Source organism: Propithecus coquereli, unplaced genomic scaffold, assembly GCF_000956105.1.
Source record: "Propithecus coquereli isolate 6110/MARCELLA unplaced genomic scaffold, Pcoq_1.0 Scaffold118, whole genome shotgun sequence".
NCBI classification, from domain to species: domain Eukaryota; kingdom Metazoa; phylum Chordata; class Mammalia; order Primates; family Indriidae; genus Propithecus; species Propithecus coquereli.
Genome location: NW_012135858.1, coordinates 5,875,770 through 5,886,603, shown reverse-complemented (window position 1 = coordinate 5,886,603; position 10,834 = coordinate 5,875,770). Strand labels below are relative to the sequence as shown.

The following is a 10,834-nucleotide window of genomic DNA, read 5'->3' as shown; positions in this document are numbered from 1 at the left end:
AGTCATGTGCTCAGCTAATTATTGGGGGTTCTATTACTAAAGGAAGAAGTGGAGAACCAATAAGGGGGGGTCAACTCGCAGTCACTGACAAAAGCTACATGCACTTAGGAGAAAGTAATGGATATTTGCAAATGGTTTGCATATTCCTAATAGATTATGAAGTTTGTTCTCAGAGAGTTTTCAAGGTAATATTTCACATTCTTAATATTATAATTCTGTGATTTGTCTTCTTTAGTCTCTATCTCATCTTACTAACGCTAATTACATAGTTGGCCTAAACATGCTCACTAGGTGTCTATAATGAGAAGGTTATAGAGTCAGGAGGATAATGGTTGCAAATATTGAGATCCACAGGAAACTTTAATAGCATGTGGAGGGGAAAAAAACTACAATCTGTGAACTCACTATTTTGCAAGAATGAGACTTTTAACCCCCTATATTTGGTGACAAGTTATCCAGCTACACCGAATAGGAAGAAAAGTTAAACTAGGGTCTCAATATTGCTAAGACTTATAAAACTATCTGCACAATGCCACAGCCAAGCGAGAGTTCGTATAGCCTGAAAACCTGGTCCTCTACTTAAAAGCAAATTCTTCTCAAATAGGAAGAGGCATATCAAGGTCTTTATAAATACTAAACAACAAATTTGGGCAGAACTGGCAGCCAAAATGAAACACAAACAAATACAAACGATAATGACATGCACAAAAAAAAACAAGAGAAAAATTAAAAAAAAAAAAAAGACTGAACATTGGGGGCTTGGGAGTACACTTTTCGATTTTTGATTGTTTGAAGTTCTTACTAGTGATGAAATTCTCATTATCTTCTAGCTTTTCTCAGATCTTTATTATAAACTTTTTTTATGGAGACATGAGGCTGAATAGTCTCAGTGCACCCCTCAGATCCACTCTGCATCCTTCCCACCTGCTCTGTGGACCACATCACTAGGCCTGCTTGCCCTCTGGCTTCCTGCGGGAGCCACCAATGAGAGACACCAATAGGATACCACACAATGGTTTAACCCTGCCTACAATTGTATAAATAGTTCCTTCATCAAATTCTCCTCAATTGCTCCCTTTAAGTAAGCCATCTGTTTCCTGCTGGGATCCTGAGTGATATAATAAAGAAAAAATGACTCACTGACCAAAAAATCTAGTCCTCCTAATCCAGTGGCCAATAGGCCACTCTCGAATTTGAAATTGTCTCCCTTCTGTCAATCCATGTTCTTTTCCTCCTAAACTTGGATCAACGCTCATGTCTTTCATAAGCCATTTCTAAATGCCACATGGCTCTACTTACTAAAAACCCTGGCTATCATGCCCCAACCCTGTCCATTACCCCACTTTTCTACTTTAGATGTATTTATAGGCCATTTCTAAATTTACTAATGCTTGTTCAAGGCTTTATTTTAAGGCTTTTAGTGTCTCCGGTATAGAGATTATTCTACTCTACTCTCTAGGGAAATTCCTTGAAGGCTTCTAGAGTTCTGTGTTTCTTAACCAATAGATATGCAATATTTGGTATTTCAAGGAAGCAAATATCACATTCTCTTAGGGTTTTAATTGGGAAGTGAGGTGGATATAGATAAATTTCCTCAAAATGTATTCCCCAAACTATACTTTCACTATAAGTAATATACTGGCAATTCAGGCAGTTCCTCCTCATCCCCAGTTCCTCTTAATGCTGGTGGGTCTCAGGACCTAGGCTTTCGTATGCTCTTCTGTGGGTAGCTCTCATCCACTTTCATGGTTTCAAAGCCTACTGAACACTTCCACTTCTAAATCCAACAGGCATTTAATCTTAGCATCTCCACATCCAAACTTCTGATCTCCCCCTAACTCTCATTCCGAATATGTTAACATTCCAGGCTTCCTCTTTCAGGTACCAGTAACTCCAGTTTCTTGGGCCCAAAACTTTAAAGTCATCCTTTACTTGCCTCTTTTTTTCCACACCCTACAAAAATCCTTCAGCCCTATGTGAAAAATATATCCAGATCCCAACCACTTCTCACTGCCTCCTCTGCGACCTACCACTGTGGTCCAAGCCAGTATCATCTCTTGTATGGATCACTGGTCTGCCCTGCCTCTCTCCTGGTCCTTCTAATAGTCTTTTCTCAACAGAGCAGCCAGACTGCTTTCTTGTTAAACTGTAGTCAGACCATGTAATTCTTCTGTTCAAACCCCTCCATTGGCTCCACTTTCATTCATTCAAAGTTCTTATATTGCCTACAAGGTCCCACATGATGTGGCCTCTGCTGTCTGTCTGGCTGCGTTTCCTACTCCACCCAGCCTCTTTGCTTCAGGATAATGTACCTGGCATTCTCTCTTCCCCCAGGTATCCAAATGGCCCTCTCCCTCACCTCCTACAAGTCTCTGCTCAAATGTTACCTGCTCCTGGCACAACTTTCTCTCCTATAGTGATTGATCTTCATTTGACATATATTTTACGTGTTTATTTTGTTTATTGTCTGTCTTCCCCATAAGAATATAATTCTTGCATAAATTTAATATTTGTTAAATATTCTCAGTTTTTTTCACTACATAGTCCCAGCTCTTAAATGTGTTGCTGGCATAAAGAAGATGCACAACAAATATTTGATGAATGAATGAAACTATATATTTTTTAATTTTCAAAAACAAGCCTTTTCACAAAAATAAATAGGCTTTCAAATACCTCGAAGAAATTTAAAAGAAACTTGCATGTATAGAGTGTGTTAGACTCTGGGTAGAAGTTCACAAGGATGATCTCAGGGAATTTTTATAGCAGGTTCTATATTGTAAGGGTTTGAATTGGGAAGTGAGATGAATATAGACAAATTTCCTCAAAGTGTGTTCCACAAACTACACTTCACAATAAGCCATATATTTGCAAATATTATCATTATTACAACAAACTTACAGATGAGCTGTTATATAATTAGTTTAAGAAGTGAAAAAGTCAGTACATGAGTAATATGGGGTCAAACCTTGATATGTCTGACTCAGAGCCTATTCATTCTCCTTCTAATGTGACTAAATCTTGTCTCTTTGAAATTAAAAAACAACAAAAACAACAACAACAACAACAAAAATACAAATGACGGAATCAAACCTTTGTTCTGTGGAAGGTAATATGGGGATACCTCAAAAAGTTACAAGTAGAACTACCATTTGATCCAGCAATCCCATTACTGGGTATCTACCCAAAGGAACAAAGACATTCTATTAAAAAGACATCTGCACTCAAATGTTTATAGCAGCACAATTCACAATTGCAAAGATGTGGAATCGACCCAAGTGTCCATCAATACATGAGTGGATTAATAAAATGTGGTATATGTATACCATGGAGTTCTACTCAGCCACAAAAAACAACAGTGATCTAGCACCTCTTGTATTATACTGGATAGAGCTGGAGCCCATTCTACTAAGTGAAGTATCACAAGACTGGAAAAACAAGCACCACATGTACTCACCATCAAATTGGTATTGACTGATGAACACTTATGTGCACATATGATAGTAATATTCATTGGGTGTTGGGCAGGTGGAGAGGCAGGGAGGATGGGTATATTCACACCTAATGGGTGTGGTGCACACCGTCTGAGGGATGGACATGCTTGAGGCTCTGATTCAGGTGGGGCAAAGGCAATATATGTAACCTAAACATTTGTATACCTGTAATATGCTGAAATAAAAAATTTTTTTAAAAAAATAAAAGAATATAGGTAAATGCCTAACTAGGATTCCCAGTTCGTGAAAATTACAAATCCTAGCTTTTAGAAGAAAAAACATTCAATAGGCCAGACAAAAGACTGAGTGCAGATTATAATGGTAAACCTACACACTCAAGCAAACCAAAAGAGTATGGCTAGAAAAACTGCTCTGAAAATCCATCTTCTCTTCCCTTTTGTGACCATCACTGAAGCAGTAGCAGCCAAGACAAAGTCCAATCGCTTTGTTACTTCTGATAGGAGCAAGAACCATAAAAGGCATCTCAATGCACCTTCCCACATTCACAGGAAGACTATGTCGTCCCTGGTCTCCAAAGACCTGAGCCAGAAATGCAATGTTCAATCGATGCCCACCCAAGTGGATGATGAAGTACAAGGATGCTACAAAGGCCAGTACATTTTCAAAATAGTTGAGGTTTACAAGAAGAAATATGTCATCTACATTGTTGGGGTTGGGGGGGAAGGCTAATGGCACAGCTCTCCACGTCTATGTGGGCATTCACCCCAGCAGAGTGGTTGTCACTAGACTAAAACTGGACGAAAACCACAAAAAAAAAAAAAAATCCTTGAAGAGAAAGGCAAATCTAGCCAAGTAGGAAAGGGAAAAGGCAAATATAAGGAAGAAACGATTTAGAAGATGGAGTAATCGTATATACAACTTTTATTAAAAAGTGCTAAAATTAAAAAAGAAATAATCTCCTCAGTCCTATCCCTGTGGTCTGCCTGCTGCCCCCCCACACACTCCCACCATCCACAAGGTAGAAAATTGTTTGAAGTTCTTGATTATTAATTTGTACCAGAAGATTGGCATAATCAAAGACTTCCAGGAATAAAATTAGGGACCTCTTTAATAAAGAATTCACCTGTCTTTGTCAATTATAAAACAGTAGAAAAGGTCTTCCTTTGCCCTTTTGCTGACCATATGAAGAAATCTGGGCTTGGCTCTACCTCTGTTCTTTCTAGAAATCTTCTTTCCTTTGAAAGATGCGCTACATTTAAAAACCACTATGTTTTTAAAATAGTTCAAAAAAGAAAAAGAAAGAGGGTAAAAGTCATAGCACATCCCAGATATAAGGAAATGTTCTTGAGAAACATTTTCAAGTAGGTACCTGAAATTTTTTAAAACCACATCAATAAAAGAAAAGATTATATCAATGACTTTTGAATATTGAAACTTCAAGTATGTTGGCAAACAGCAAGGCCCATAAAATAAGGCAACACCCTTTCTAACATCCCCAAAGGTCTCTATCCCATAAACAGAGATTACACAGGAACACTTATATAAGTAATTTCCATTTGGAGCCAACAAAAGCCTCCCATCAATGACAGTATTCCAATTGCCAGTATCTTTCAGATAACACGCAGAGAATAATAAGTGCTTTAAGATTTCAATTCTTCATGTTATTTGATCTGAAGTTTTAATGGTTTTATTTCAGAAGTAATATCTCAGAAAAAACCAAAATTTATATAAAACTCAGGGATTTTAAAAGCATTTTCTATCTTGGCTTTCTTTGGAGAATTTTGTAGACAAAAAGTAAAATATTAAAATTTAACTACATCTGAAACAAGTCAATAAACTTGAATTTACTAGAGTGAAAGCAAGAGTTCAGTATCAATAAATATATATCTATATAGTCACAATTTTTGGTTTCTCTATTGCACATCATTTATATTCATTGACACAACTTCCCGATATGTGTTATATTTTTCTAACAATTAGAAATTTGGCACAACTTGAGATGTACCTTAAATGAAAATATTCTTCAACACACCAAATTTCACTTTATAATGGCTAGCTCAGTACTACTCAGTACTCAGTGACAGCTGCAGCTTTCCAGAAACTAGCACTAAAAGGTGCTAATATCCTAGGAAGCACTTAAAGAAGACAAATTGTCCCCATTTAATTTAAGGTAGAGAGCTGCATATAAAAAAAAAATTCATAGAAATTCAGCAACCAGAAGTCTGTGTCTCCTAGCAAAACACAGTCGGACAACTCCTTCAAAAGATAGCAAGATGTTACTCAAAAGTCAAACATTTACTTCTCTATTTGCTAGAAAAAATTATAGTCTCTAATCAAATCTAGTATGTGTTTTTTCACAAATTACATGCCCATCACTAAGTAGCTGAGTTCACCTACATATCTGAGCCAACATGTCAAATAAAGAAAACAGGCTTGGCCACAAAGTCAATGAAAGTCAAATAAAAGGCCAAACTAAACAGATGAGACACCAATGCCCTCAAGATCAACAAAGGAGATCACTGTTAGGTGAGGAGGGTTTAGAAACTTCAGCAAGGAGGATTTGCTGTGCCCATCACAAACACAAAGCAATTCACTTAAGCTACTTAAACACAATCCTACTGTAAGACTGATGGGTAGTTGGTTGCATACAACTGGATTTGCTTTTTATTTTTTTTTAATCAAACTGTACTAAAGTTAAACTCCATTGAGTCTTACATGGATATCCTAGAGATACTTTTTAAATTTTTGATAATAACAATAGGTAGCTTTGTATTAGGTATTTTTTTAATAAACAGAGGGTGCTATATAAATGTAGGATGTAATGGCAAGAACAATGACTGAAATTAAGATAATAATGCAGTATTTCTGTTTCAATACAGTCCTCATTCAGGTATATGCCTCCTGAAATAATTCTACGCTTTTTGAACATGAGGCACCACCTGATCTAGGGTATCAAAGAATCTATAATATAACCATATTTACCCTTTCTGGGATTGATCAGAAGGAACCTCCATCCCATAAACTTTGTAAGCACAATGTCTTCTCCTCTATGGCACTCATTAGGATTCTTCTTGCCAGGTATTATATACCTGGAAAACTCAAGAGACTCCATTGAAAAACTATTTAGCAAAAGTGGGGCACAAAATTAACATGCGGAAGTCAAACAATACACAGAATAAATATATAATTGAAGAGAGTACCCATTTAGACAGAAAAAAATAAAACATGTAAAAATAAACTTAATAATAAATGTTAAGACACTGCTGGAGGATATACAGGGAATTTTGAACAAAGAAAAGATGTACCTAGTTGGTAAAGTTCATATCAAAAAGATATCAATTCTTTCTAAGCTAATTTATCATTTCAACATGAGTTCAAGAAGAAGAATATTGATGGGTTTTTTGAAATGAGGCAAACTGATCATAAAGTTTATATGGAAAAATACTTAACCAAAAATAATCAGGAATACTCTGGGGAAAAGGTGAATGAGAGAGAATTAGCACTATCAGATATTAAAATATATTATAAAAACCTGAATGCTTAAAACAGTATGGCATCAGTTAATCAACAAACTGAACATTAAAGTCCAGAAATAATTCCAAAAGCATACTGCAATTCAACATTGATAAAGATAGCATTTCAAATCAGTAGGAAAAAGAAAAGCATTTCACTAAATGGTGATAGACTATCTGAGGGAAAAGATGCCTTTTTTTTTTCTATTTAATTGGGTATTTTCTTCCATTATATATTCATACTATTTGTTGTCTGACTTCTGTGTATTAATTTTGTGCCCCACTACTTTGCTAAAGTTTTTCAGTCGAAGTCTCTTGAGTTTTCCAGGCATATAGTTATAATATCCGGCAGGAAGCAGAGATCTATGGGGAAGCATATGCCAGTAACACCAGTAGAAATTTCAAATGAAGTGAAGATTTAGACATAAAATGATGAGAGCATATAAATATTAGAAGAAAGCACAGGAATTTCTTTTTACCATTGCACTGGAGAAGGCCTTTATATTTGTGACTCAAAATCCAGAATCCATCAAATAAAATAAGATAATAAATTTAACAACACAAAGAACTATAAACAAAGTCAAAAGATAAATGATAACCTGAGAAACTCATATTGTAAACAAATCAAATCTTTATAATACACGAAAGCTAGTAGAAACCAGCAAAAGATCAACCACATTATACAAAAATGGGCAAAAATATATACAGTCAAGTCACAGAAAGAAAATGCAAATGGCTTATAAACATAAGTAGATTATCAAGTCCACCTAAAATAAGAGAAATGCACGTCAAAACTGCACTGATATGCCATTTTTCAGATTAGTAATGGTTTAAGAGCTTAATTGTTTATAGGAAAACAGGTCCTCTCATGTATTATGGAGAGCTGAAATTGGTACAGCTCTGATGGAAGGAAATTTTGCAATATTTATTAAAACCAGCACTGCATATACCCATTGACTTGTTGCACTGTTAGGAATTTAGACTATAGATATACTTGTCCACATGTGGAATGACATTATGTATAACATGATCCATGCCAGTATTATTTGAAATTTAAGAATCAAAAACAAGTCAAGTGCCCATCAATAGAAGAATGATTTAAAAGTTATTGTACATTTACAGAGTGTAGTACTACACAGTGCTTTTTATAAAAAAAAGAATGAGGAGGCTCTCTAATATTGATCATCAGGATGCACTGTTAAATGCAACAACAAAAAAAGTGATGTATAAAATAGTGTATATTTTGTTCTACTTTTTGTAAAAAGAGAAGGAATACAACTATATATTCATATTTTCTGCTGTACACATAAAGAAACTCTGCAAGGAGTTATTTAAGGAAATAATAACAGTGATTTTGGCTGTATGTGTGTGCAAGAAAGCAGTGCAAATGGTGTATGGGGAAGAGCAAAACTTTTCACTGTGCCTTTTTATATTTTTAAAGATTTTGAACTATGGGAATATATGACATTTTAAAGAAGCGGGTGGAGGAGACTTCTTGCCAAGAGGAGCTGCTCTGTTACAGCCCTAGTCCCAAACAAATCGTTTGCTGTTGGTGAGAGTGGGACCTCAATCACAGCTCTCTTCCTTAACAGGACTCCTTCTACTAAAAAGTACAGCAATCGAGCCACGCCTTGGAAAGAGAAATAAGCAAAATACATTGTTTTACCTAAAAGAAAGGAAATTATGCCCAAATACAAGGTGTTCTCCTTCATTTTAAACCCTCTTATACATAGTACCTTCCTCATAACATACTCTCATACCTTTCTAATGTTTTGAAAGCTGAACTTTCCTCTCCCTTCATCGATTTTGCTGTTAATGTTGGAAATTCCTCCAGTTTGTCTGCAGAATTTTAAAGTGTTCTGATCAACATGGAAGTGTTGTTTTAGTATAAGTTTATCAAATGGAAAGTGTAGTGGAAAGGATTGTTTCTTAAACTGAATTTACGGGAGTTTCTTTGAGCTTAAGCCTCACCTTGTATTTATCGCCTATGATTTCACGCCCTGATTTCAGGCTAACATTTTGCCAACTTATCGAGGTCTTTTCTCTCTATCCTCTAAGATATTAACAAACCACTCAGTTCAGCTCCCTAAGAGTCTAAAAATATGTTCTGAATTCTTTCATCAGGACATCAATAAAGATATGAAGAAAACAAACCTCATCACAGGTTTACACCAACTACCGTTTGATTCATCTCTAGAAGCACAGCCACGGCCAACTGCTCCTTGGCTGTAACTTTGCCAAATTGTTCAACTGCTTAGAAATGGGGTATACAAGCCTGTACTCTTTTAGCTCTTTGAAAGCTTCTTCCCTCTTCTTGCAGCTTCTGCAGCTGCTAATAATTCATCATAAATAGATGTCCCCAGACCTTAACCTGCCTAGGTTGAAACTGATCCAATCTTCTGTCCAGAGGTTTCACTGAAGAATACAATGTAGCATAACTATGACATCACTTGTGTGATGAAAGAAAAGTAAACTCCAATAATCTAGAGAATTCCTCTCAGCCCATTGTTTCAAAGGAGAATTTATAACACATCTGGTGTTGTGACTTGCCTTATGTGATAAGATAATACGAGAAAGCTACTCCTGGAATTAAAAGAACTTTATTCAATTTGTTTTTCTTCATCTTCCCCCATGTTTTTTTTTTTTCCCCTGGTGTTTTAGTTTGGTTTCAGGACTGAATTTAGAATAAAGAGCAGCTTGATCCTGGATCATAATAATTCTTGAGAAAGCAATGTTAACACAATATAATGACCAAAAGCATTTCTTTAAAAAATAAACACGAGAAGACTATAATAATAGTAGAAGCTAGGTAATAGATACCTGGGGGTTCAGTATAATTTTCCTCTACTTTTGTATATGTGTAAAATTTTCCATAACAAAAATTAAAATAAATAAGTAAACATTAAAGTACATTCTCAATATCTTTTTCTGTGGTGCATCTTATTAGATATTCTCTGAATTGCCCTTGGCCTCGTCTCCTAAACTGAATCTAAATCCAGAGACAAGGATTAAAATATAATTGAGGTAAAACGTACTATTATTTTCTTGTATTTGATAACATAATGGGGAAAGCAGAGAGAGAGAAGTGGTAGTGATCCCTGAGTGCTAGAAGCTGGGGGCTACTCAGCAGGTGGTTGATGTTGTCTGTGTATGTTTACAGGTGAGGGGGGAACATGGTGCAGAGTTACACAAGGTAGCTGACATAGTTTGAATATTTGGCCCCTCCAAATCACATGTTGACATTTGACCCCCATTGTGGGAGGGGCCTTATAGGAGTCATTGGAGTCATGGTGGCAGATCCCTAGTAAACCATGAAGGGCTTGGTGCCCTCTCCACAATAATGAGTGAGCGCTCCCTCTTTCAGTTCATGAGAGAGCTGGTTGTTTGAAAGAGTCTGGCACCTTCTCCGCCTCTCTCTTTCTCCCTCTCTTACCATATGACGTGCCTCCTCCCCGTTTGCCTTCTGCCTGGATTGCAAGGCTGCCTGATCCCTGACAGCCTCACCAGAAGCAGATGCTTGCACGATGCTTCTTGTACAGCCTGCAGCACCGTGAGCCAAATAAACCTCTTTTCTTTATAAATTATCCAGCCCCAGGTATTTCTTCAGTAGCGTAAAACATACTAAAAATAGTAGCTACAAGGAAGTAAGGTTTTGAAGAAACTCTAGGTCCAGACAGTAACGAACATGAGAAAAGAAGGGAAAGAACAAGCCCACAAAGGGCTGATAACTAAAGGCTGAGCTCAGGAGATCTGTGTATATTTTCACACAACAAGAATAAAGGAAAGAAGGCTGATCATGGCATTTCTGTGGGTTCAATCCCAATGACCCTGGACAGGCTGGACACTCAGATAGCTACAAGGTCTGTAGTT

The 10,834-nt window shown here is 36.4% G+C and overlaps 1 pseudogene; it reads left to right on the top strand.

Annotated features, from left to right (window-relative positions):
- The first annotated feature begins 3,845 nt into the window (after positions 1–3,845).
- Positions 3,846–4,358, top strand: LOC105822240 (annotated as a pseudogene).
- Positions 4,359–10,834: the final 6,476 nt, after the last annotated feature.